At 38.0% G+C, this 26,640-nt stretch overlaps 1 protein-coding gene across 2 annotated transcripts in view; it reads left to right on the top strand.

Annotated features, from left to right (window-relative positions):
* Window positions 1-26,640, top strand: part of LOC117599787 (uncharacterized) — a 58,619-nt gene that overhangs the window by 22,443 nt on the left and 9,536 nt on the right. The window contains exons 1-2 of one of the 2 annotated variants that reach the window (XM_053242221.1): window positions 10,360-10,665; window positions 19,981-20,234. The gene's annotated coding sequence lies outside the window, so the exon portion shown is untranslated. Of the gene's footprint in view, window positions 1-10,359; window positions 10,666-19,980; window positions 20,235-26,640 lie in introns of those variants that run through there. The other variant, XM_053242222.1, reaches the window with a different exon arrangement.

The raw sequence follows: 26,640 nt of genomic DNA, 5'->3' as shown, positions 1-26,640 counted from the left end.
CTATAGGAGGAACGAACCTGTGTGCCTTAATACTCCATTGTCAGGTATTTTGAACATTTCCCTGGGTGTAGTTCCTAGGGTGGCGTAGTCGGAATCTAAAAGAACTTGGACTTGTGTTTTAAACTTGTACTGCTCCGTCACACAAACATAAAATATTCTTGTCAAAATTATAATTCACATGCTACATCAATGTCGAAAGCAACAGTGAGAGGTCTTCATTCTCTCAACTCTTAGAGAGTGCTCCTCTAAATAATAATGGAGCAGGGCAGGATGAACTTTTGAATAATAAGAAGAAAGAACTTGGGTCAATTCTACAAGAGCAAATAAAGGGAGCACGAATAAGGGCAAGAGTCTGCTCAATTAAGGACATGGATTCACCTACTTCATTCTTTTTTAATCTTGAAAGGAAAAGTGTGCAGCAAAAGCAAATGTATCCTGAACGAATTACAACATCTGATCCTGTAGAAATAAGGAAGCTGGCGGCAGGATTTTAGACAGTTATACAGCGCCGAGAGGGATGAATAAGAAAGTGCTTCTGATCTACTCAGAGAATTACCTCAGCTGGAAGAAGAGCAGTGAAAATAAGACACTCCCTACAAGCTGTCACCAGGTCATCCTGTCCCTGCTTCCGAAGAAAGGGGATCTAGGACTTCTTAAAAATTGGACACCAATATCTTTGTTGTGTTTGGGCTATAAAATACTTTCAAAGTGTTTAGGAAATAGGCTCAAATGTTGTCTAGCTTCATTGGTTCAGAACGACCAGACATACTGTGTTCCTAACGGATCAATCATGGACAGTCTCTTTTTACTAAGGGACGTAACTGAACTTAATCAGCTTAATAATTCCAACCTTGGTATTCTCTCATTGGACCAAGAGAAAGCATTTGATAGAGTTGACAACATGCATCTTTTTAACATTCTAAAGCATTTTGGGTTTGGTGACCAATTTATATCTTATGTTCAGTTGCTGTATTCTAAAGCCTTTGTGACTGTCAAAGCGGGTGGAGGATTAAGTGCACCAATACCTGTATTGAGGGGTATTAGGCAAGGTTTTCCACTTTGGGGGCAATTATATAGTCTTGTTATTGAGCCACTGCTGTGTAGGATAAGAAGGAATCTCAGTGGAACTTTAATTCCAGGTATAGATACTAGTGATGTACCTTGACCTTGGAGTTCAGCTTGAATGGCTTTGGAAGTTTTCCTTACCTCTTTGTCTACCAGCCGCACAATCCTTCAGATCAACCTGGGGTTGCGTTTCTTCTTGTGGCCACGTCCTGGGAGGTTGGCTACAATCCAATGGAGTTTATACTTTTTAATAATATTTGCAGCTGTAGTCACAGGAACATCAAACTGCTTGGAGATGGTCTTATAGCCTTTACCTTTAAGATGGCTATCTACAATTTTCTTTCTGATCTCCTCAGACATCTCTCCCCTTTGCTTTCTCTGGTTCATGTTCAGTGTGGTGCACACAATGATACCAACCTTCACAGTGGCCTGTTTTCTCTCTTTAAATAGGCTGATTGGCTTTTACAAAGACTGAAGACACCTGTGACACTAATTAAGGTTAAACAATTAGTTTGAAACGTGATTAGAATGCAGTGATTTCTAATCTTTTTTAGGAATACCAAGAAGTCATTTCTCTTCACAATTTTATTGGTTTAATCTATCACACACTATGGGCAGGCAGGTATATATGAGACTATTGCTTTTGGTTTAATCACTTTTCAGGAGCAATGAATCATTGTTTCAAAGAACTGTAAGGGTACCAACAAATCTGTCCACCTCTGTAGAATTTGCATATTATAGCCTCACAAATGCGCAAATGTGTTTTTATGGTATTTGGGGTGTTAATGATGTTTTATGTACAGTTGATGATGGTTTGTTGATTTTGAATTTTTGAATTTTAAAAATCTATCTTGAGATATGGTTTGGTGATGTACGGTTGTAAATTGTAATAATAAAGATTTGTTAAACCTCTCTCTCTCTCTCTCACTCTCTCTCACACACACATTCATTCTCTCTCACTCTCTCTCTCTCTCTCACACACACACATTCACTCTCTCTCTCTCTCTCTCACACACATTCATTCTCTCTCACTGTCTCTCTCTCTCTCTCTCTCTCTCTCTCACACACACACATTCATTCTCTCTCACTCTCTCTCTCTCTCTCACACACATTCATTCTCTCTCTCTCTCTCTCTCTCTCACACACACATTCACTCTCTCTCTCTCTCTCTCACACACACATTCACTCTCTCTCTCTCTCTCTCACACACATTCATTCTCTCTCACTGTCTCTCTCTCTCTCTCTCTCTCTCTCACACACACATTCACTCTCTCTCTCTCTCTCACACACACACATTCATTCTCTCTCACTCTCTCTCTCTCTCACTGCGCATGCGCGGCGGTGGAGCGAGTGTGGCGTGTAGAGCGCGCGAGAGCGGTTGGCGTTTTGCCAATTTTTTCCGGCATTAACTTTTTCCGCCTAAACATCTCGGAATCATTATATATATATATATATATATATTGTGTGAGTGTGTGTGAAAGGAAAATAGCTGTGTGTGCGTGTGTGTGTTTGTGTGTGTGTGGCTTATTGGAGAAGCATGGCGACTCCGAACAATACGAAGTTGTATGAAAGTTTGACTCGCCGGCACGGTGTGTGTGTGTGTGTGTGTGTGTGTGTGTGTGTGTGTGTGTGTGTGTGTGTGTGTGCGCGCGGCGAGTGTTGAGGAATGTGTTCTAGCGATTGGTGATGTCGTGGAGCACGAGAATATTGATGAACTACCAGACCACCAACCTACAGAGGAGGGACCGTTCCCCCAGCTGAACATCGCTCCTGACCTCGACGAGATGGACTTTGGATCAGTGTCGGGGAAGCTGCTCTACCGGGCCTGTGTTAAGGTTTTAAATAAGAAAAAGCTGAGTGGGCGGGGAGACACCCCATGGAGAAGTGTACTGGGTTTTAATGATGATATTAAACCAGAGTGGAGGGCACTGTACAAACCACCATTAACCAAAAAAGCTGCCGACCTCCAATGGAGGATTTTACATGGTATTATCTCTGTGAACTCTTGTGTTTCTATTTTAAACCCTGATGTTTTACAGAGCTGCCTGTTATGTTCACAGAGAGAAACTGTTTTTCATGCTTTTATTCACTGCTCCAGACTACAGTCATTGTTTGTGTTTTTACGGAGCATCTTAAGGTCTTTTTATGTTGATTTTACTGTTCAGTGTTTTATTCTTGGTTTTAAATATGTCAGGAGACACAGATTTAAGTGCCAAATGATTAATTTTATCTTTGGTCAGGCTAAAATGGCAATCTACCTGACCAGAAGAAACAAAATGGCACAAAACACAGACTGTGATGCGAAAAAAGTCTTCTGTAGACTAACAAAATCAAGAATTCTAATTGATTTTAATTTCTACAAGCGTATGAATGATCTGCAGATGTTTGAGACAGTGTGGTGTTGTGAGAAAGCTCTATGTTCTGTATCAGAAGGAGAACTCTGCTTGGCACCTGAGCTCAATTAACCCTCATAATTCTATTTTTTCACTGTTACACTTACCCTAATTTATTGAAATGTTTTTAATATTTATTTATTTATTTATTGAGTCACGCTAATTGTACCATGTATAATGTGACTTGTTCAAATAAAGGACTGTAAAAAGTCAAAAAAGGTCTCTCACACACAGACACACACACACACATTCATTCATTCATTCATTCTCTCTCTCTTTCTCACACTCACACACACACACACACACACACACACACACACACACAAACACACACACGGCCACTTGATGGCAGTAATGCACCAGAACCGCCATCACCTTGAAGACGGTAAAGAAGCTGCTGTTTCTTCACCTAAACGAATGAATTATCAGCCTGGACTAGTCATTTTCACACTAAAACATTCCTTACAGAGTTTTACAGATTACAGATTCGGTAGAGTTATAAATAAAAAGTCTGTCTTGTGTCAGTATTTGAGGTTTTAAAACTCTCGTCCTGCTGTAAGACCTGAGGTAAGTTACACTGAAGCTGCTCGGCTAACGGTTAGTGTCCGGGTTGTAAACGCCTCTGTGCTCCCTGTTTAAGTGCACTTCATAGGGTATGATGTAATGACGTGTGGCCCCTATGTAGTGCACTCTGTATCCGCAGTGGAGTGATTTACAGTTCGGCTTCTGGGAGCTGTTTTATTTGTTTATGTTTTAGAAGCATTTAAATAACTTTAAAATAACTTTAACTTGTTCTAAATCATACTTTCTGACCAGGTTTATTGTATGCTTAATATTTCATATAATAGCATACAGTATTGTGCAAAGGTGTGTCCAGTCCATAAATATTTGGACATTAATAATAATAATAATAATAATAATAATAATAATAATAATAATAATAATAATAGGATTAATAATAGCTTTAACCTGAGGGTATTTACATCCAAAACAGGTGACTGGTGTAGGCATTACAGTACTTTTTTTTTTTTTTAAGAGGCCAAAACTAACTGGACAGTTGGCTGCTCATGTTCTATGGACAGGTGTGTGTGTGTGTGTGTGTGTGTGTGTGTTGTTCCCTCATTATTTCACTTATTTCACAGGTGAGCAGATAAAATGTCTAGCATTGATTGAGGGTGACATTTGCATTTGGGATCTGTTGCTATTAACTCTTAAAATGAAATCCAAAGAGTGGTCTCTGCCAATGAAGCAAGCCATCAGGAGGCTGAAAAATCAAAACAAACCCGTCATAGAGATAGCAAAAGCATTAAGTGTAGCCAAATCAACTATTTGGTACATTCTTAAAAAGAGAGAACACACTGGTGAGCTCAAGAACACGAAAGAACACCACAGAGAACAACTGTGGAGGATGACAGAAGTATTCTTTTCCTGGTGAAGGAAAACCCCTTCACAACAGTTGAACAGATGAAGTTAGGTAGGTGGTAGGTGTTATCAAGAGAAGACTTCATCTGTGTAAATAGATCAGCTTGTAGCAGAATGATGGGAAGAGAAGAGTATGGGGAAGAGAAGGAACTGCTCATGATCTGAAGCAGCAGGATGAACTCTGAAGTGTATAGGGCAACATTATCTGCTCACATTCAGCCAAATGCTTCACAGTGCAGATGGACAATGACCCAAAGCATACTGTTTACATGAATACGTACATATTGTTGTTTACTATTTCCTAATAATAATAACAATAATAATAATCATCATCATCTTTTTATACCTGTTATATTGAGTTCAGCAGAAGCTGAGCATCTACAACCATAGAGACGACCTCAACAACACGCCTGATGTTATCTCCATTAAAGAGGAAGAAGCTGACAAAGACTACCTCTGTAAGATCTTAGTGCACACTAGAGTCAATCCTGGAGCTCAGTGTCATTGATTATTCCACCCTAAACACTACTTATTGTACTTCTGGCACTTCACCACTTCAACAACATGACTAGGCAACAAATGCAAACCCACAGCTATCTGTATTCCAACCGATTGTGCTGCTTTCCCATTGTATAACTCTGCCTGTGAAAGAAGGAGGAGATTCTCTGGAGGTTATTGGGGAGTGAATTGTAGGCATGAGTAATAAAATATTGCTTGAAATTCAAACAAATGATTTTCAAATGGAACTAGGCATCGCATCACATCGCAATGTTAAAATGCTACCATATTTGTCTCTCATAGAGTGAAAATAAGCATGAGGCACAGCAAGTTAGGCTTAAAAGCAGCATGTAAATATGAAAATACTTTAATGTTTTGTGAAAATAAAGACTCATCTTGCATTTCTTTTGTTATTTTATTTATTAAAAATTCTTTCCTTCCAGACTGTGAGGTTTGTAAATCCTTTTTCTTCAACAAGTGTGAGGTTCATGATCCGGCACTCTTCATCCCTGATACTCTTGTTCCCATGGGAGTCCCTGACTGAGCCAGACTGAGAACCAGTAGACAGAGAGGAAGCCATTAACAGTGGATACTCCTGGGTGGTGAGTTTTTCTAAATTTGTCATAAACAAATGGCATAAGTACAAGAATAGTTTATTTCTATCCCTAACCCTATATGGTCCCCTCCGAAAGTATTGGAACGGCAAGGCCAGTTCTTTTGTTTTTGCTGTATGCTGAAGACATTTGGTTTTGAGATCAGAAAATGAATATGAGATGATAGATCAGAATTTCAGCTTTCATTTCCTGATATTTACATGTAGATGTGTGAAACAACTTAAAACAAGGCACCTTTTGTTTGAACCCACCCATTTTTCAAGTGATGACATACTGGAACATGTGACTGACAGGTGTTTCCTATTGCCCAGGTGTGCTCTGTTAGATTGATTGTTTAAACAGTGAATAGCTCTGAATGTTTACTCTTGGTTTGAGCCCGTGGTCAAAGTCACTGAGATTACATATTTTTCCCCATTCTGATGTTTGATGTGAACCTGAACTGAAGCTCTTGAACTGTATATACATATCTCCTTTGATTTGAAGGCATAGTTTCATTTAATGTATAAAATGTACATTTTTGCAGATATACATATATAGGAATACAGAGATGCTAAGAGAGAAATGTATGCTAATTGGATGAGGTGAGGAATACTTTGGTTATTTGGTCCTTTGCTTAGTCATTGATTTTATGGGTCTTGATTTGTTGGAAAAACTTTGTCTTTCTCCTGTCACTGATATTTCCCTACTGCTTTCTCTAACTCTGACTCCCATTTCTGAGATTATTCTTTTCTTTTCTGCCACTTTGACTCATTCTCTGTGTACGGGAATTGTGCACGTAATGATGAAGAGCAGAATCTTGTGGCGTTTCAGTATCGAGATGGGATTCTATATTGTTGCTGTCAACCCATTAACCCGGGACAGGAGCTCTTGGTGGGGTATGAAAAAGAGTATGCTGAAGATCTTGGCCCTACTCATTCTGACTCACTCTGGAGTGAAAAGTGCTCCACAAATGGTAAGGGAGGTTCAAATGTAATGATTTTACAATAAATATTTGGTTTTAAAACTAATTTTATTATTAAATGTATAATGTCTGGTCATTGTTTAATCAGCTCTTGTTGAACTGAGTTGTGCGTGAGCTCAAGGAAACTGTGTTCTTCAGGTTAGAATTCAAATCATTTTTCATTCCTGATTATCCTAAGGTGTGTTAATTATGTTTATATTAAATCTTAGAAATTATTATTGATTTTTAATAGTAAGATACTTATATATATATATATATATATATATATATATATATATGTATATATATATATGACCCCTGTCAGCTGTCTAACTATAGACCAATATCAAACTTCCCCTTTATCTCCAAGGTCCTAGAAAAGGTTGTAGCACAGCAGCTATGCTCACACTTACATAGGAATAACATTCATGAAATGTATCAGTCAGGATTTAGGCCTCATCATAGCACAAAGACAGCACTGGTTAAAATTGTAAATGACTTACTACTGGCCTCTGATCAGGGTTGTGTCTCCTTGCTTGTGCTGCTTGACCTTAGTGCAGCTTTTGATACTATTGATCATGCTATTCTCCTCGATAGACTAGAAAATGCAGTAGGCATTAAGGGGACGGCCCTTTCCTGGCTCAGGTCTTATTTGACTGATTGTTATCAGTTTATAAACGTAAATGGAGACTTCTCTTCTCATACTAAGGTAAAGCTTGGTGTCCCGCAAGGCTCTGTTTTAGGCCCACTGCTCTTTTCTCTATATATGCTACCTCTGGGTAAAATTATCTGTAAGCATGGTATTAGCTTCCACTGTTACGCTGATGACACACAGTTGTATGTTTCAGCAAAGCCAGATAACAGACACCAGCTTAATTAAATTGAGGAATGTGTAAAAGACATTAGAAACTGGATGTTTATTAACTTTCTCTTACTTAATTCTGACAAGACAGAAGTACTTGTACTAGGACCACAGCTAGAAGTAAGCTTTCTGATTACATAATGACTCTGGATGGTCTTTCTGTTTCATCATGTGCAGCAGTAAAAGACCTTGGTGTGAATATTGACTCTAGTCTTTCTTTTGAAGCTCATGAAGATAATATCACTAGGATCACTTTCTTTCATCTCAGAAATATTGCTAAAATAAGAAATATATTGTCACTACACGAAGCAGAAAAATTAGTTCATGCTTTTGTTACCTCTAGGTTGGATTATTGTAATGCCTTACTGTCTGGATGTTCCAGTAGGAGCATAAACAAGCTACAGTTAGTCTAGAATGCTGCAGCTAGAGTACTCATTAGAACCAGAAGATATGACCACATCACCCCTATCTTATCCACACTTCATTGGCTCCCAATCAAATTTCGTATTGATTATAAAATACTGCTATTGACCTATAAAGCACTAAACGGTCTCGTGCCACAGTACCCGAGCGAACTTTTGGTTTTTTATGATCCGCCACACCTACTTAGATCAAAAGGTGCAGGCTATTTAAGAGTAAGTAAGAGTAAGAGTAAGATATTCCTTTATTTGTCCCGCAGTGGGGAAATTGCATTTAGCAACAGCAGGGGTACAGTACAGAAAGAGTATGCACACAAGAACAAGATAGATTAAAAACTATTCTAATATGAGGTAGCAAAATCAAATAGACTCTATATATACAAAAACACTATAATACAAGCAGAATTACTAAACTAAACTAAATACACTGTACATAAATGGCTTAAATAGTGCTAAAGCAAAAATCCTAACACAAAACAAAAAAGGAGAGGGGTGTGTACACATAAGTACAGGTTGGTTGAGAATAGTGTAGCTTGCCAGTAGTGTGACGGTATTGCACATTAAAATATTGCACACTGATATTTGTTGGTACCTCGAATAGTGCGGGCTACAGCTGGGGGTAGAGCTTTCTCTTACAAAGCCCCACAGTTATGGAGCAGCCTTCCACTTAGTGTTCGGGGCTCAGACACAGTCTCAGTGTTTAAGTCTAGGCTGAAATAATATTTGTTTAGTCAAGCCTTTTGTGAATAGGTTTTTCTTAGGTACAGGGGCAGGTCTGGAGGGTTCACAGGCACAGAGTGTTGTGATGAACTCTCACGCGTTCACTCAGGTTTGTTGACGGTGGAGTGGCTGGCTGCCTTATGTCCCAGGAGCCCTCATGTCTGTGTTAGCTTCTGGCTCTCCGTTTTAGTTATGCTGTCATAGCTAGTTTCTGCCGGAGTCCCTGCTTGCACTCTGCATGCAAAGTACATTGTCCTTAACCATTAGAGGACAAAAGCTCACCTAACAATCGCTCCCTCTCTCTCCATCTCTCTGTCGAGCTACACATGCTACTTCTGAGATGCCAGTGATCCTGACCCCTTCTGCTCTCCGGACCTGCCTGACCCATTCTGATGCCCTACTTCTGGTTGGAGTTCTCATCAGTCGAGTTCACTCGCTGCTGCTGGGGGTGGCCCCATATGGACCACCTGAAGAACTGTATGGATTGCTGGGGATGTTTCCACCTGGGGGCTGTGGAGATGGTTTGGGGATCTCATATGGGGAGCTGTACTGCAATGGCTTGGGACTGCGATTCCTGTGGTGGCTTTGGGGTTGCAGTTGCCACAAGCACCTTCATACTCAGGACTCCATCAATGGACACTGGATAGATTTTAACCAACCGGACATCTTGTGAAAACTGTGTTGATTTTACTGGTTGCACATTTGCACTATTTGTCCGTATAGTACACAATAATAGAAGGCATTTATTTATAATTGCACTATCCGTTGCACCCAGATGAGGATGGGTTCCCTGTTGAGCCTGGTTCCTCTCAAGGTTTCTTCCCCATATGGTCTCAGGGAGTTTTTCCTTGCCACCGTTGCCTCTGTCTTGCTCATTAGGATAAATTCACATATTTACAATATAATTTTTGAATCTGTTTTTTTTTTCTGTAAAGCTGCTTTGTGACCATGTCGACTGTTAAAAGCACTATACAAATAAAATTGAATTGAATTCAGACAACTGTGGTAGGGAGGCAAAAAAGCATTCTCTTCTTTGCTCTCCAACTTAAACTTACTTCTGTAAAGGTTCTGATAAAAATTAATTGCTCTCCTTCAGATATCAACAGGATCTAGCAACACCTGCCCATCTTCAGAGCACAAGGCCACAATTAACTGCCTCTACCCATTCTTTTTCTCAAGGCTGAAACTGTATTTGGACGGTGCATCCTTCTGAACTATACTTTGAAGCTGACGCTCACAAGTCTGGGGTAAGTATACAGTGCGATACTAACACTCCCACCACCTCTACTCCGGGTGTTTCTTCCCAGATCTCCTCCACTCCGGCACCGGGACACCATGGATCCTGGGTGCACCAGCAGGGGAAGACGTGAGCCAGGCCCGGGGCGAGGACCTCTCCCCCTTCACCGCCTCCTGTCTTCGAGATCTCCACCTGCAACCGCTTCGCTTCAGGAGCCTGATCGAGATGGTCCGCAGCACATCGCCCGCGACGACGATCTTTGTGTCAGGACCACTTCCCACGTATCGATGTGGACATGAAAGGTTCAGTAGACTTTTTGCTTTAAATGCATGGTTATTGTCATGGTGTAAAGAACAGAAACTGCTCTTTGTTAATAGTTGGAGTTTTTTCTGGGAGAGACCTAGGCTTTATAGTGCTGATGGCCTGCACCCCAGCAGAGTCGGTGTGGAACTCCTGTCAGACAACATCTCCAGGACACTACGCTCCATATGACTAGTAAGTCAAATCTCAAATAACTGCTATGGTGACTTTTGTTCCACCCACTTAACTGATAAAAGTACTTGTGTTGTCCAATCTGTAGAGACTGTGTCTGTTCCCCGAATAGTGAGATCAAAATATAAATTTAATGCAGGATCTAGAAAAAATCTGATCGTGATTAAACCGGAAAAATGTTAAATAAATGAACAAAAACAATTTTTAAAGCTTGGGCTCCTAAACATTAGATCATTTGCACCCAAAGCAGTTATTGTAAATGAAATGCTCACAGAGAATAGTTTTGATGTACTCTGCTTGACTGAAACCTGGCTCAAGCCAAATGACTATATTGGTTTAAATAAGTCTACTCCACCAAGCTACTGTTATAAGCATGAGCCCCGTCGGATTGGTCGTGGAGGCGGTGTTGCAGTAATATATAGTGATATTCTCAGTGTTACTCAGAAAACAGGATACAGGTTTAACTCATTGGAAATACTTCTGCTTAATGTTACACTGTTAGATATGCAAAAGAAATCTCTCCTATCTCTTGCTCTGTCTACTGTGTATAGACCGTGTCGAGAAAAATGATAAAAAAATTCACTTAATTAGCTTATGGGCAGCTTAGTAGCCAGCTTTGACTATATTAGGGGACATAAGGAGTTTATGGTTTGTGTACTCTTATCAGAAATAGGGGTCTGGTACACGGTGCGTGGAAGGGAGAAGAAGTGGGCGGGTGGACAAGTGCAAGAGCAGACAGTTAAACAGAGAATAAAATTAAAATTAAAACCAAGGGAGTATAAATGAGCATTAAAGCTAGCTTTAGGGCAAGATATGTTAGAAGCGTTATCTCTTGGTACAAGTTAATCAAACATAGGTGGCCATACAGACCACGCATAATCTAGGAAGTATAAGCAGGAAATATAAACAAGCAAAGATGCATTTTAATCATATAATAGCTGCAGCCATAAAACAACAAAATGAGAGTAAAGCAAAACTCTCATGTAGCAGAAAATAAATCTACGCGTTGTCAAGTCGGTATAAAAAGTACAAAATAAAGCGAATAGAGGAAGCGAGGGCTTCTATATAATAGTTTACTAACTAGGCCAGGGGTCAGGAGACATCCCAAAACAGGATGCAGAGTCTCAGAAAACAGAAGTGTCTGGGTAACTCACCTTCCTTGAGCTCATTGGAACGTGTTGTACTATTTTTGCAATAAAGAAGTTTGTTCCTTCTCATCCAACGACTGGCGATTCTTCATTAAGGCTAATTCTTGAGTGAGTACAATAAGGGAGATATAGGTAATTGGCAGATGTTACAGTCCACCCATTGATGTGTCCACTCAGAAGGGGACTCTGAGTTCCGACAACCGCCAGGGCCATATACAGATTTCCTAAAAGAATTTGCAGATTTCCTCTCAGACCTATTGGTTAATGTTGATAAAGCGCTAATTGTCGAAGACTTTAACATTCATGTTGATAATACAAATGATGCGTTAAGACTTGCGTTTACAGACTTGATAAACTCTTTTGGAGTCAAGAAAAACATCACTGGGCCCACTCATCATTTTAATCATACACTAGATTTAATTATATCACATGGAATTGATCTTACTGATTATAGGTATTGTACCTGTAACTGACCACTACCTTGCATCGTGCATGCTGCGTATTACTAATATTAACTAAATGGCTCTGCGTTATCGTCCGGGCAGTACTATTGTTCCAGCCACCAAAGACAGGTTCACAAATAACCTGCCTGATTTACCTCAACTGCTCTGTGTACCCATAAATACACATGAACTAGACGAAATGACTAGCAATATGGTTCGTATAATCAGCATCATGGCCCTACATGACAATTTTTCCGTGCCTCCTCATCCTAGTAAGACTGTTAATAAGGACTTTACCATCAAATTTTTTAGACAGAGATGTCTTATTATTCTTTTGTAGTTGATGTCAGGGAATATTCATTCAAATCCCGGGCCACTTGATTGTTCATTTTCTGATAATTTGGTAAACAAATCTATACATTCTTTAACTTTTGACTGTTTTTGTAATCGTAAAAGTCTTGGACTAATGCATTTGAACATACGTAGTCTTCTCCCTAAAGTTGCTGAGCTCACCGCATATGTTCACACTGCAAATCCTGATATTTTTGTCATCTCTGAATCATGGCTTAAGAAATCTATTCCCAATTCTGCTGTCTCCATTCCTGGTTACAATATTTTTCGTCAAGATAGAATTTCTAAAGGTGGGGGGGTTGTTGTCTATTGTAAGGATAATTTACAGTGCTCTGTAATTACCTCAAAATCTGTTGCTAAACAGTTTGAGTTAATACTTTTAAAAATCACTTTATCCAAAACCTTTTTTATCACTGTAGCTGGTTGTTATAGACCGCCTTCTGCTCCTGCATGTGCTTTGACTGTTTTAAGTGAAACAATTGCTCCTTACATCTCCTCTGAGTTTATTTTGTTAGGGGATTTGAATTGGGATATGTTTGAGCCTCCATCATCCTTACAATTGCAACTGGATGCTTTAAACTTGGCCCAGATTGTGCAGGCTCCTACAAGATATAACACCAAGACTATGGAATCTGGTACATTAATTGATATTATCCTCACTAATAGGCCAGAGAGGTATACATCTGGTGTGTTCTGTCAAAGCTTTAGTGATCACTGTAATATTGTCTGTGTTCGCAAGGGCACCACCTTAAGAAACCCTCCTGTGCTCGTTTTCAAACGTTTTTTGAAAAATTTAAATGAACAGGCTTTCTTGTATGACCTGGCTGATATGGACTGGTACAGAATTGGGCTTATTCCTGAAGTCGAAGAGGCTTGGGCATATTTTAAATTCTTGTTCAGAACTGTTTTGAACAAACATGCCCCTCTTAAAAAGATTAGAGTAAAAAACCGTCTTAGCCCTTGGTTCAGTCCAAATTTGTCTGAGCTTATTCGCCAAAAACACACTTTATGGACGTAGAGCAAAGACATCTAATAATATATCTGACTGGCAATCATATAGGGCTATGAGAAATAAATGTACTCAGTCTATTAGACAGGCAAAATTGAGTTATTTTAAACATCATTTGACTGTTAATGGTCCTGATCCCCGAAAATTTTGGAATACCATCAAAAAAATGGAAAATCAAAACATTTCTTTCAGTTTGCCTACTGTAATTAAATATGATGGTGTTGTTATCACAGATAAATCCAGAATGGTGGATCAATTCAATAGACATTTTGTCAATGCTGGTTGTGCCTACGAGAATAGTTCTGGTACATCTAGTTGTTCTCCTGTCAACTTGGCATCTGTTATTCATTCACCTGCCTTAGGTCCCCCCTCCTTCTCTTTTCAGTCAATACAGGAGACAGAGGTACTCGAGGAATTGCTCAACCTGGATACTTGTAAGTCTGCTGAATTGGATGAATTAGACCCATTATTTTTAAAGAAAGCAGCTTATATTATCGCAGCGCCCATCGCTTGCATTTTTAATCTTTCTCTCCAAACTGGTGTCTTCCCGAGGGACTGGAAATCTGCTGCTGTAACCCCACTTTTTAATCAGATTTAAATTGTTATAGACCCATTTCCGTTTTGGCCTGTCTCTCTAAAATATTAGAGAAATTGGTCAACAAGCAGCTTATGCACCATTTGGAGACTTATAATGTCCTTAATCAGGTTCAGTCTGGCTTCAGATCTGGGCATAGCTGTATTACTGCTACACTGAAGGTTCTCAATGACATTATCTGTGCCATTGACAAGAAGGAGTACTGTGTAGCTGCATTCGTTGATCTGGCAAAGGCTTTCGACTCTGTGGACCATGAAATATTGATGGATAGGCTAAGAGGAATAGGACTCTCTGAGAGCTGTCTGGCCTGGTTCAAGAGTTATTGTTCTGGTCGTTTACAATCAGTAAGGGTGGAGGGGCTTCTGTCAGATCCCTTGCCCCTATTCAAAGGGGTCCCACAAGGAAGCATATTGGGGCCTATACTTTTTAATATTTATGTTAATGACATTATTCTTGATGCACGTGATTCTCATGTACATTTATACGCTGATGACACATACATTTATACATTTAATTCTTCCCTGACTACTGCACTATTTTTATTGCGGGCCAGTTTTACTCGCATCCAACATGCTTTCTCTAGTCTTCATTTAGTTTTAAATACAAATAAAACAAAATGTGTGGTCTTTAACAGAAATCTTCCACATGTTGAGTATCCGCCTAAAATTTTTACATTGGATGGCTCTGAGATCGATTATGTTGAATGCTATAAATATCTTGGTATCTGGCTCGATAGCAAACTGTCATTTGAAACTCACATAAATGTACTGCTCACAAAGGTTAAAACTCGTATTGGTTTTCTTTATCGTAACAAATCTTCTTTTACGCATTCTTCAAAACAGCTTCTGGTTAAAATGACAGTGCTCCCAATTCTGGATTATGGTGATGTAGTTTATAGGTTTGCTTCAAAAACTCTCCTTCATAAACTGGATGTTATTTACCACGCTGCAATCCGCTTCATTTAACACTCACCATTGTCACTTGTATTCTTTATTGAACTGGCCTTCTCTTCATTCTCGTAGACAAATTCACTGGTTTTTGTTTATTTACAAAACTCTTATTGGGAAAACTCTGCTATATTTACAGTGACTTCTTAATATTCATAATACAAGTCATAATTTGCGCTCTAGTAGTTTTATTAATTTCTGCATACCTAAAGTCCGTACCTCTTTTGGTCGTTCCTCTTTTCAGTTTTCTGCTGCCGATGACTGGAATCATCTGCAGCAGACCTTAAAGCTTAGTTCATTCATTTCGCTTACTTCCTTTAAAAATTTAATTCAGTCAATAGTACAGGATCATTGTACTTGTTTTTAGTTATCTGTTTGTTTTTATGTCACTGTTTATAATTGTGTTAATTGTATAATGTCTTTATTGTTGTACCTGCTTTTTATGTTGCCTCTTGGCCAGGTTGTCATTGTAAATGAGAACTGGTTCTCAATTGACTTACCTGGTTAAATAAAGGTTATTAATATGGGCACTATCCTCTCTAATACATTAGAAGCTGTTGCCCCCTCAAATTAAAAAAAGGTTAGAGAAAAACGTACTGCGCCATGGTACAACAGCAATATCCATTCTCTCAAGAAAGAAACTTAAAACAACTATTCTATTAGAAGAAGGTAGCTTATTATAATAATGATCTCCTAGCTAAAAGGGATACTCAAAGAGAAATCAAAAGGCAAATTATTGTAGAGAAGGCCCTATTTAAACAAAAAATTTAAACTAAAATGTCACAGAGAAATTCTAGACAGGCCTGGGAAGGAATTAGAACAATGATCAGTGTCCCACATACGAGTAAAGGGAAGAAACAATTTGAGGGAAATAACGAAGGAAGTGATATAAATGAAGGAACTTTCATGACATCGACTAGCAATTTTCCTATTGCAGAGGCTGATGTCAAGAAAATTGTACAAAACTATAATATATACAAGAGTCCTGGGCCTGATGATATTTGCGCCCGTGTGTTAAAAACCTGTGCTGAGCAATTATCCACAGTCTTCACTCAGTTGTTTCAAAAGTCTCGACCAGCATGTTGTGCCAACTATATGGAAAACTTCAACCATAATACCTGTTCCTAAAGTAAACAAAACATTAGAGCTTGGTGATTATCGACCAATTGCATTAACCTCTCTGGTGTTTAAATGCTGTGAAAAGATTGTTAAAAGGTACATAGTGGAAAAAACACAGCACTTATTGGACCCTTTTCAATTTGGTTACCAGTCAAACAAGGGAGTAGATGATGCCATTTGAACATTGTTGCATATTGTTTACTTGCATCTTGAGGGTTCCAAAAATCATGTGAAAATCCTTTTTGCTGACTTTTCTTCAGCTTTTAATAATATTTTGTCATCTGTTCTGGTCAAAAGACTATCTGTAGATTTCTCCCTTGATGGAGGACTGATTTTGTGGTTGCAGGACTTCTTATGTAGTAGGATTCAACGAGTGTGTGTAGGTAGGAGTGTGTGTATTGTCTGGTAAACACATTACGAATGTTCCCAGCAAACACGTTAATGTGGGACCCACATGGGATACAAATGGGCTACAGGGGTACAGAGTGGGCATGGGCTCAAAATGGGCATCTTATCTGGGGCCCACTTGGGTGACCCAGCTAAGACCCACATGGGTGAACCCAGACGAGCTCCCCATGTGGTTCCTAGTTGGGTAATTAAAGGGAAATGTGTGCATGGGCTCACAATGGGCTACACAAGGGACCCTATTTGTTTTATCAAATATACAAGTGCAAACATAATTAATCCCATATAGGGTGATTACATGGATATATACTGCACATATGTGTCTTTAAAATTATTTTTGTTGTCGATTATTTGACACTTAATTTAATCAAAACCTAAAAATTCCAACACTCATGCATTTGTATCAAATTTTCCACTGACATTTAGCAAAACAAACAAACAAAAAAAACAGCCACTTTAATTGTGCTGACAACTTTCTCGCGAGATCCCATCCCCCACCACCTCAGGCTTGTTCGAGATGCTTTTTTTAAAAAAAATTTTTATTGCAAGACAAAAGAAAACAACACAAAACAGCACTGCATTGACATACAATAACAAAGGGGAAAACAAAACAAAAAACAAAACAAAAAAAACAATGACAATCAATCAGTAAGAAAAATATTTTTATAAGCCTTTAAAAAACTTGTTATTCTTACTGTTATTAATGCGCTTAAGAGATTTAACAATAAGCAAAATCTCTGCAAGAAAGACATCAAATCTAGGTAACATATTGACAAATTTGGTTTTATGAATGAAAAATTTACAATGCAAAACAAAAAAAATTAACAAGATCGATAGCATGGTCACTACCAGAAAAATACAGAAATATATGTTTCAGTGAAAATTTTAAATCACATTTTATAAAAGTAAATAAATAACAACTTAAGTTCTCCCAAAGAGATTTAACATGATTACAGTGATAGAATAAATGAAGTAAAGTTTCTTCTTCAACTTTGCAGAATACACATAAGTTAGAGAGATCAAAAAAGGAAGCAATTTGAGAGTTCGTTGGATAAACATTATGCAAAATCTTAAAATGTACCTCTCTAATTTTATTAGAAATGCAGAATTTCTCAGGGAGTAACCATGCTTTCTTCCAGTGAATACTGTCAAAAAAAATTGGTCCAGAAAAATTTACATCTAGGGGAGGTATATACTGAATAATGTAACATTCTCTTTATATATGTACTGTTACATTTTTTAGCAAAAAGACAAACTTCATCCAATAAAAGTTTGGGCATAACTGTTTTCCTCTCATTAAAGCAAAGGTATGTTTTAAATAAATGCACATAACTTGCAGACAAACTTTTGATGACAGAATTGAAAGATCTAGCTGGCAGAGGAAGACTATACAAAGTCATAAATTCTTCATACTCCAGTGTAGTACCATCATCTTTAAATAAATCCACAACAAAGACAATACCTCTGTCATACCACTTGTCAATAAACAAAGAATTTCTTTGTGGGGAGAAAAGTTGTGCACATAACACAGTTTCCAAGCAAGTAAAGCTTGTTGGTGAAAATTAGAGAGAGAAATCGTCAATTTAGAAGGGGTGAAATCGCATTTTAAAAGAAAATCTAGACCACCTAATCTACGAAGTATAGTATTGGGGATATAGTACCAAATCGAATTATTACTACAGAGCCATCTTTTTAACCAACCAATTCTAAATGAACTAATTAATTCTTTGAAATCTAAAACTTCCAATCCACCCTCAGAACGCCTGTTAGACCAAACAGATTTCCTAATTTATGGGACTTATTCTTCCAAATAAAATTCAGTAACATTTTATTTATATCATCAGCAATTTTGTCCCTAATAAATAAAGATAAAGCAGGGTAAACACAACGGGACAACCCCTCTGCTTTAGATATAAGAACTCTGCCATAGATGGATAGATCTCGTTGAAGCCAAGAATTAAAGATTATTTGAGTTTTCTTTATTTTAGGAGAAAAATTGAGATGTTGACGAGCCAATCTATCTTTAGTAAGGAAAATCCCCAGGTACTTGACACAGTCTTTAACAGGTATATGATGTATTGATGATTGTTGGGTATCATAGAGACAAAATAATTCACACTTTGATAAATTTATATATAAGCCTGAGGCTTCAGAGAAAGATTGAATAATATAAATACTTAAAGGAATTTGGCTTTGATCTTCAAGAAATAAGGTAGTATCGTCAGCAAGCTGAGATATTTTAAATTCTTAACCAAATACAGAAATACCTTTCAAAGTAGGATTTTGTAAAATATCAAGTGATAACAATTCAACAGCCAAAAGAAAAAGAAATGGAGAAATGGGACAACACTGACGCACTCCTCTGTCACAATTAAAACGTTTAGTAGTTTGCAAGCTAACCAAAACTGAAGAATTAATATCATTATAAAGCATTCTCACCATGTTAATACATTTATTTCTGAAACCAAAAACACTAAAAGATTTAAACAAAAATTGGTGCTCTAATGAATCAAGTGCTTTATAAAAATCCAAAAACATTATAATAGAATCTGAATCAATATTCTCTGAATAGTCAATGAGATCAAGTACAAGTCTTATATTGGAACTAATGTGTCTATTCTTCATAAACCCATTTTGCGTTTCGCCAATTATACTATTAAGACCAGATTTTAAACGAGTTGCAAATATTAAAGTAAGTAGTTTATAATCAACATTTAACAATGATATTGCTCTTCAGTTTTCAATTAAAAGTGGATCTTTATCTGATTTGGGGATCAAAGAAATTAGTCCCTGCTTCATTGTGGGTGTCATCTCTCCTTTGTGAATACATTCTTTAAACAAACAATATAAAGGCTGCTTTAAGAGATCCCAAAAATGTAAATCAAATTCAACAAACAGGCCATCAGTACCTGGAGATTTTCCCCTTTTCATAGATTTCAGTGCCACTTCCATTTCAGTAATAGAAAGGTCAGAGTCACATAGTAATTTATTAACACCTCATTAACACCTGAAACTTTATCACAGACACACAAAAGAAAAGAATCACATTTTTCTTGAGAAAACGGAGAAGTATACAGTTCTTTGTAAAAATTGTATACAAAAGTTGAGATCATTCCTGGATCTGTACATAAATCACCATTAATCTTTAGAGCAGAGAGAGATGTTTTTTTTACGATTTCTTTTCTCTAGAGCAAAAAAGGAATTAGTGTTTCTTTCACCCTTCTCGATCCATTTTGCTCTAGAACGTATGAAAGCCCCTTTAGCAATCTCTGTGTACATATTTTCAATTTTCATTTGACAGACACTATATTCTACCTCATCCTCTTTACTGGGATAATGTTCGAGATGCTTCGGCACTTCGCGTCTCAGCGTATGACATCAAACTACCGCGAGATGCAGCCCTGCCTCGATCTGCTTGCAGGATGGATCCCGCGAGATTTCATTCAGCAATTCCCCTCCCCCACGCGGCACACCCTGGATCGCGCCGGCGCCGTTACTCACTCACCGCTTTGCTGTCACTTTCGGGAGGAGGCGTTTGCCGTCAGTGTATCCAAGGTAAGAATTACAGTTTTAAAACTGAAAATGTAGAGCTCCAATGTAACTACATTGTTTACAAACCATAATGTTAACCGAAACACAGTTAGGCTTTTTTGTCACATTAGAATTTAGACATCATACACAGATTGCGCCATATTTTTCCTCTTATTTCTGGCGTTAATGTGTAAACGATGATGCTGTGTTCCTTGGTGTTCCCTGCGCCCTCGAAAAGTAAAAGACAGTAAAAAAAAAAGCTCATAGTTAAACTGCAGAGTTTGGCACCGGGCTGTGCGCTCACGATGCAGGAAGATTACAGCGCTGATGTCAAACGGCTCATATAGCAGAGAAGCTGGTGTAAATAAGGCAGCCTGGGACAGATCTCCATCTGAAGAGTAAACAATAAGGCTGCTGTACTTTTAACAATACATAAAATACAATAATATCCCAACAGTATTGAATATTTATAATGCAGACAGGAGTTTCTGCCTTATATAAATCTGCATCATTTTGCATTCGGGTGTTATTACAAATCATACAAATTGTTCTGACTCTACAAATGTTTTTGCCGAAATTAGAATTTGAACTTTTTTTTAAAGTAATAAGCATTTTTTCTTACAGAAGGTAATCGGACGGTCTCGGATTAGACAAGATTCACCTAACGAGTCAACTACCCTAAGTTTGCTCTGCTGTTAATTCTCGCAAAATCAGTTTGTTCTTCGCTGCTATTGGAGACTTTCAGTAAAACATACGGGTAACACTTTAGAACACTGTTTCTTACTTAATCCATAACTAATAAGGAAATCCTGTAAAATTAATAACACGGAAGTCACTGTTATTAATTACTAAGGAATGCATGTTAACCAATCAGTATGTTACAGCATTTTATGATTCTGTTAAATAACAGTTAGGTAATCAATAACTAATAAATAACTATTCAATTCTGTCATGTCCCCTGAAGAATTACTATTAATTATCTACTAATTCCAGTTAGAAAAATAACTACCAAGTAACCACTAATGAACAGTCATATACAATTTTTATGATGAAGATGCAAGAGTAATAAATACAAATGTATAACAAATTGTATATAAGTTTTTGCCTGTATGGTAAATAATTGCTTTGTGAGTGTGTTCTGCATCCGGAAATTAACTTCGGAAAGGAACCCCACCCCTCCCTCTAAAGCATCCTTAATAATAGGGCACATACTTTATTAATTAGGAACGAATTTTCTGATTTATTTATTTATTTATTTATTTATTTATTTATTTAAACAAGTGTTTTACTTACATTATGTTGTGTTTTAGAGTTAATGGAAATGACCGTAAAAATGAATGGATAATGTCCCGGTCATGAGCTGCCAGTACTTTTCCTGTTATTTTACAGATTTCTTTCTTATTTCTTATTTTACAGATTTCTTTCCTCCCGCGGAATGCCGCTGAATCCTGTGAGCTCGTTGTTTAGAATTGAAATAAATGTCTTGTGCTTCACAGAATATCCACCAGATGGCGCATGGAACAACACACTGTATCTACAGGCCAGAGCAAAATCGCTTATAAACACTTTGCAATTATTTGTCTTGGAGCGATTGTTAAATATGCTTATAGATTATTACAGTACGCTTCATTTTACAAATAGAATTAACATAATTATCATCAGTGTCTGATAAATTATTAACGGCATGTAATGTGATTGTAAGAAAACCTCCACAATAAAATATAAATCATGGTAATAGGTAAATATGGTAATAGGGACATTGAAAACTGTGTTTACACACGACTGCATGAGTGTAAAGCGGATCATTATTTGATGTGCTTTGTAAACAGTTTATTGCACTAGCGCTGCATTTGGGAGATCATGTTTACTGTAGGCTACACAACTAATTGATTGTGTATATTTAACTTTATTCAGCTGTTAAAGTTATTTGAAAAATATCGTGCCTACCAGCTCATTATTTATTATTATTATTATTTTGTTGCTGTTTTTGTTCAAATCTAAAGATGCATGCGTGTGCGTGCATAAAGAGAATGTCCTTTTAGCAGTACAGTTTCCATAGTAGTGAAATGTTGTGTATAACTGTAGAATTAGCCTAATTATTAATTTAACCAAAGTTTAAATCATTACTCGCTCCGAAATGAATGCTGTTCATGAAATCATCGAAATATTTGCAGTTATCCTACTGTATGAATAAAACACTATAACAAAATCACATAAACAGTGAATAAACTGTACATGGCAAATGAAGGTATATATGTATACAAAGCATAAATCTTTATTCAGATTTAAAATGAGCACTTTGTCATTTGTAATACATATGTTGAGGATCTCATCCGTCCGATGTTCGCCCATGTTCTTCTGATGTACGCTAATGCATGTAGTTTTTTAATAAACTGGGTAAATTCCCGACATGAAACAAACAACAGTTTACATGCTTAGGACGTTTGCGCTGTACGAATGTCCAGACTTCTACGGTGACTGGGAAGGGACATGTTCGGTAGTTTTGTCGTGGCCACAGCATTAACTCGTGGGAACGTGATAATACACTATATTACCAAAAGTATTCGGTCACCTGCCTTGACTCACATATGAACTTAAGTGCCATCCCATTCCTAACCCATAGGGTTCAATATGATGTCGGTCCACCTTTTGCAGCTATTACAGCTTCAACTCTTCTGGGAAGGCTCTCCACAAGGTTGAGGAGTGTGTTTATAGGAATTTTTGACCATTCTTCCAAAAGCGCATTGGTGAGGTCACACACTGATGTTGGTCGAGAAGGCCTGGCTCTCAGTCTCCGCTCTAATTCATCCCAAAGGTGTTCTATCGGGTTCAGGTCAGGACTCTGTGCAGGCCAGTCAAGTTCATCCACACCAGACTCTGTCATCCATGTCTTTATGGACCTTGCTTTGTGCACTGGTGCACAGTCATGTTGGAAGAGGAAGGGGCCCGCTCCAAACTGTTCCCACAACGTTGGGAGGATGGAATTGTCCAAAATGTTTTGGTATCCTGAAGCATTCAAAGTTCCTTTCACTGGAACTAAGGGGCCAAGCCCAACCCCTGAAAAACAACCCCACACCATAATTCCTCCTCCACCAAATTTCACACTCGGCACAATGCAGTCCGAAATGTACCGTTCTCCTGGCAACCTCCAAACCCAGACTCATCCATCAGATTGCCAGATGGAAAAGCGTGATTCATCACTCCAGAGAACGCGTCTCCACTGCTCTAGAGTCCAGTGGCGGCGTGCTTTACACCACTGCATCCGACGCTTTGCATTGCACTTGATGATGTGTGGCTTGGATGCAGCTGCTCGGCCATGGAAACCCATTCCATGAAGCTCTCTGCGTACTGTACTTGGGCTAATCTGAAGGTCACATGAAGTTTGGAGCTCTGTAGCAATTGACTGTGAAGAAAGTCGACGACCTCTTTGCACTATGCGCTTCAGCATCCGCTGACTCCTCTCTGTCAGTTTACGTGGCCTACCACTTCGTGGCTGAGTTGCTGTTGTTCCCAAACTCTTCCATTTTGTTATGATAAAGCTGACAGTTGACTGTGGAATATTTAGGAGCGAGGAAATTTCACGACTGGATTTGTTGCACAGGTGGCATCCTATGACAGTTCCACGCTGGAATTCACTGAGCTCCTGAGAGCGGCCGATTCTTTCACAAATGTTTGTAAAAACAGTCTGCATGCCTAAGTGCTTGATTTTATACACCTGTGGCCAGGCCAAGTGATTAGGACACCTGATTCTGATCATTTGGATGGGTGACCGAATACTTTTGGTAATATAGTGTATGTCGTGGTCACGAGTTCATTTTGTCGAAGCAACGACATCCTTTTCTCGTGGCCACGACTTCTTATGTTTGAGGGAACAACTTATTTTTCTCGTGGCCACGACTTCTTATGTTTGAGGGAACAACTTATTTTTCTCGTGGCCACGACTTCTTATGTTTGAGGGAACAACTTATTTTTCTCGTGGCCACGAGTTTAATGCGTAAACAAACATGATCCTAGAAACCCGGGATTATTCGAAATAGATATATAGATATATATTATTTTTTTTATTTTCAATGTTTCGTTTCATTTGCATTTTAAAACTATGCAAATGAAATGAAGAACTGCTAGTGTTTATATGGCGTAGTCCTATTAATTACTAGCTGAAACAGAATGAAATATTACAGCCTACACTGTAAAGACCTGCGCTGTAAAATAACAGTAACTTACTGGCAGCTGTGGTTGCCAGCGTTGTACTGTTAATTTACAGCTCTTCATTTTTACAGTATGTTACTGTTATTATACCATGTGGTAACTCATTTCATTTTGGAAACCGATTGCTTTAAACCATTCGAGTTAAAAAAAACTAGTGTTTATATGGTGTTAGTACAGTGAACGTATTTCATTTGAGTCCACTAAGAAGAGATATTTCTTAATATAAAACCGCAAACACTTAAAGTGTAATAATAAAGCAACCAAAACATGACTTTTACTCGAATCTTTGTAGCTCGTCATTAACCAGCAACAGCACACATTTATGTAGTAAAACACTTAGTAAAGAGACTGTCACTGCATCAGCAACTCCACAGTTACTGCTTTTAAATAAAGCAGCAGAACATCAGTGTTTGTGGCTCATCACTGACTGAAGCACAGGCTCTACTCTCCAGCACAATGATGAGCCACAACACTAAAGTAAACTAACACACCTCTCTTGTGCATTAATACAGTTCAGGTTAATATTTACTCTCCTTAGCAGTTAATGATTTTGCATAATTTTTTCTCTATGAACATTCACTAATATTTTAGTGAAATTAACTTGTTTTGTTTGGTAAATCTGACTGTTATGTTTTACAGTATATTAACGCTAATCTACTGGCAGCTCTGGTTGCCAGCATGCTACTGTTTTTCTACAGTTTGTTGCCGTAAATTAATTAGTTTATTACTGTTAAATTACGTTTCATGCTGTTTTTTTTCCCTTCATCTTACATCTTTAACCCTTTAAACCCCACAGCAAAATGCTCGGTTTAAATGAACACTTATAATGTGTCCACACCACAGAGTGTTAGAGTGACACTGAATCAGTGCTGAAGTTAATGAGATAATTATGTGATTAATTAAGTGCTGATTGAGCGTTAGTGATGAACACCTGCTGAACCTGATGAACACAAGAACTACAACTGACTTGTACTGCAGTGATTTTATTGGTTTTGAGGTTAAAACCAAGGACTAGTTCACAAAAGTAGGTTTTTTAAATAATCTCAAATATTTAATGAACAGTTTGATTGACAGCATTGGTCCCAGCAAAGTTGTTCAGAATGAGGAGATCTATTATACGATATGAAGAGCTAGTGTATGTGTGAATATATGAACCTTTTTTTTTTTTTTTTTTGGTAATTTAAGGTCATTTACAACAGAAATATTGTGTTTTTAAAGACTTTTTAACTGTTATAGCGCCACCAATGGTCTGATATCCAGGAAGCTTTGCATGCTTGGTAAGAGTCATCTGACACATGTTTTCCCCAAGTTTCATAAAGTTCAAAGTGCAATCAATCTCCTCACAAATTAATAATGAAAAAAGAAAATCTACAAATGAAGGAAACGATTTTGGATATTCAGTCAAGGAGAGTGAGAGATAATCTCATATTCTCGGGTATTCCTGAAAATGACTCTAATAAGCCAGAATCTACAATTAAATACTTCATGCGCAATGAACTGAAACTACCTGCTGATATGGTAAACAATATTACCTTCCATCATGTGCATCGTCCTATCTGAAAGCTAGACCGCGTCCTAGAATCGCAAAGTTTGTACACTACAAGCAAAAAGAACTGGTCAAGAGCAGAGGAAGAGAGTTAAAAGGCACCGCTTTCGGGATAAACGACCAGTTTCCTCGCGAAATAATGGAGCGCCGGAAAAAACTGAATCCTGTTCTCAAGCAGCATCGGCAAGCCGGGAGCCGTGCTTCACTTGTGCTGGATAAACTATACAGAAATGGCCAATTGTACAGAGATTCTCAAATCACTCCTTGGCTCATCTAAGCTTGGAGTCAAGCAAGGGAATGAACAAACGAACAAACAAACAAACAAACAAACAAATAAATAACAAATGCCTTGGTGTAAAACTCTATCGATCCCTCAAAGCATATGTCCTCCCTCCCTAACCCTATTTGTCTGGTGAACACTTTTTTTTTTTGACCTAATACTCTACTGACTATTCATATTTTCAAAATGTCATTGTATTCAGTTGTCTTTTTTTTGTATTCAGTAGTCTTACTTTTTATTTCCTTCATTGGTATGTCTCACAGAGTTATGTCTTCTGCTTTACTACCCTTTTACATCACTTATATAGTCATTATTATAGGCAATCGGCAGACATCGTTTTTCTTTTTATCAGGTTCTGTAACATCAACTATATGGCTCTAGCCATCAAAATAATT

This window comes from Pangasianodon hypophthalmus, chromosome 19 (genome assembly GCF_027358585.1).
Source record: "Pangasianodon hypophthalmus isolate fPanHyp1 chromosome 19, fPanHyp1.pri, whole genome shotgun sequence".
In the NCBI taxonomy this organism is placed as follows: domain Eukaryota; kingdom Metazoa; phylum Chordata; class Actinopteri; order Siluriformes; family Pangasiidae; genus Pangasianodon; species Pangasianodon hypophthalmus.
Note: the sequence above shows the minus strand (reverse complement) of the source record. Positions and strands in the feature narration are given on the sequence as shown.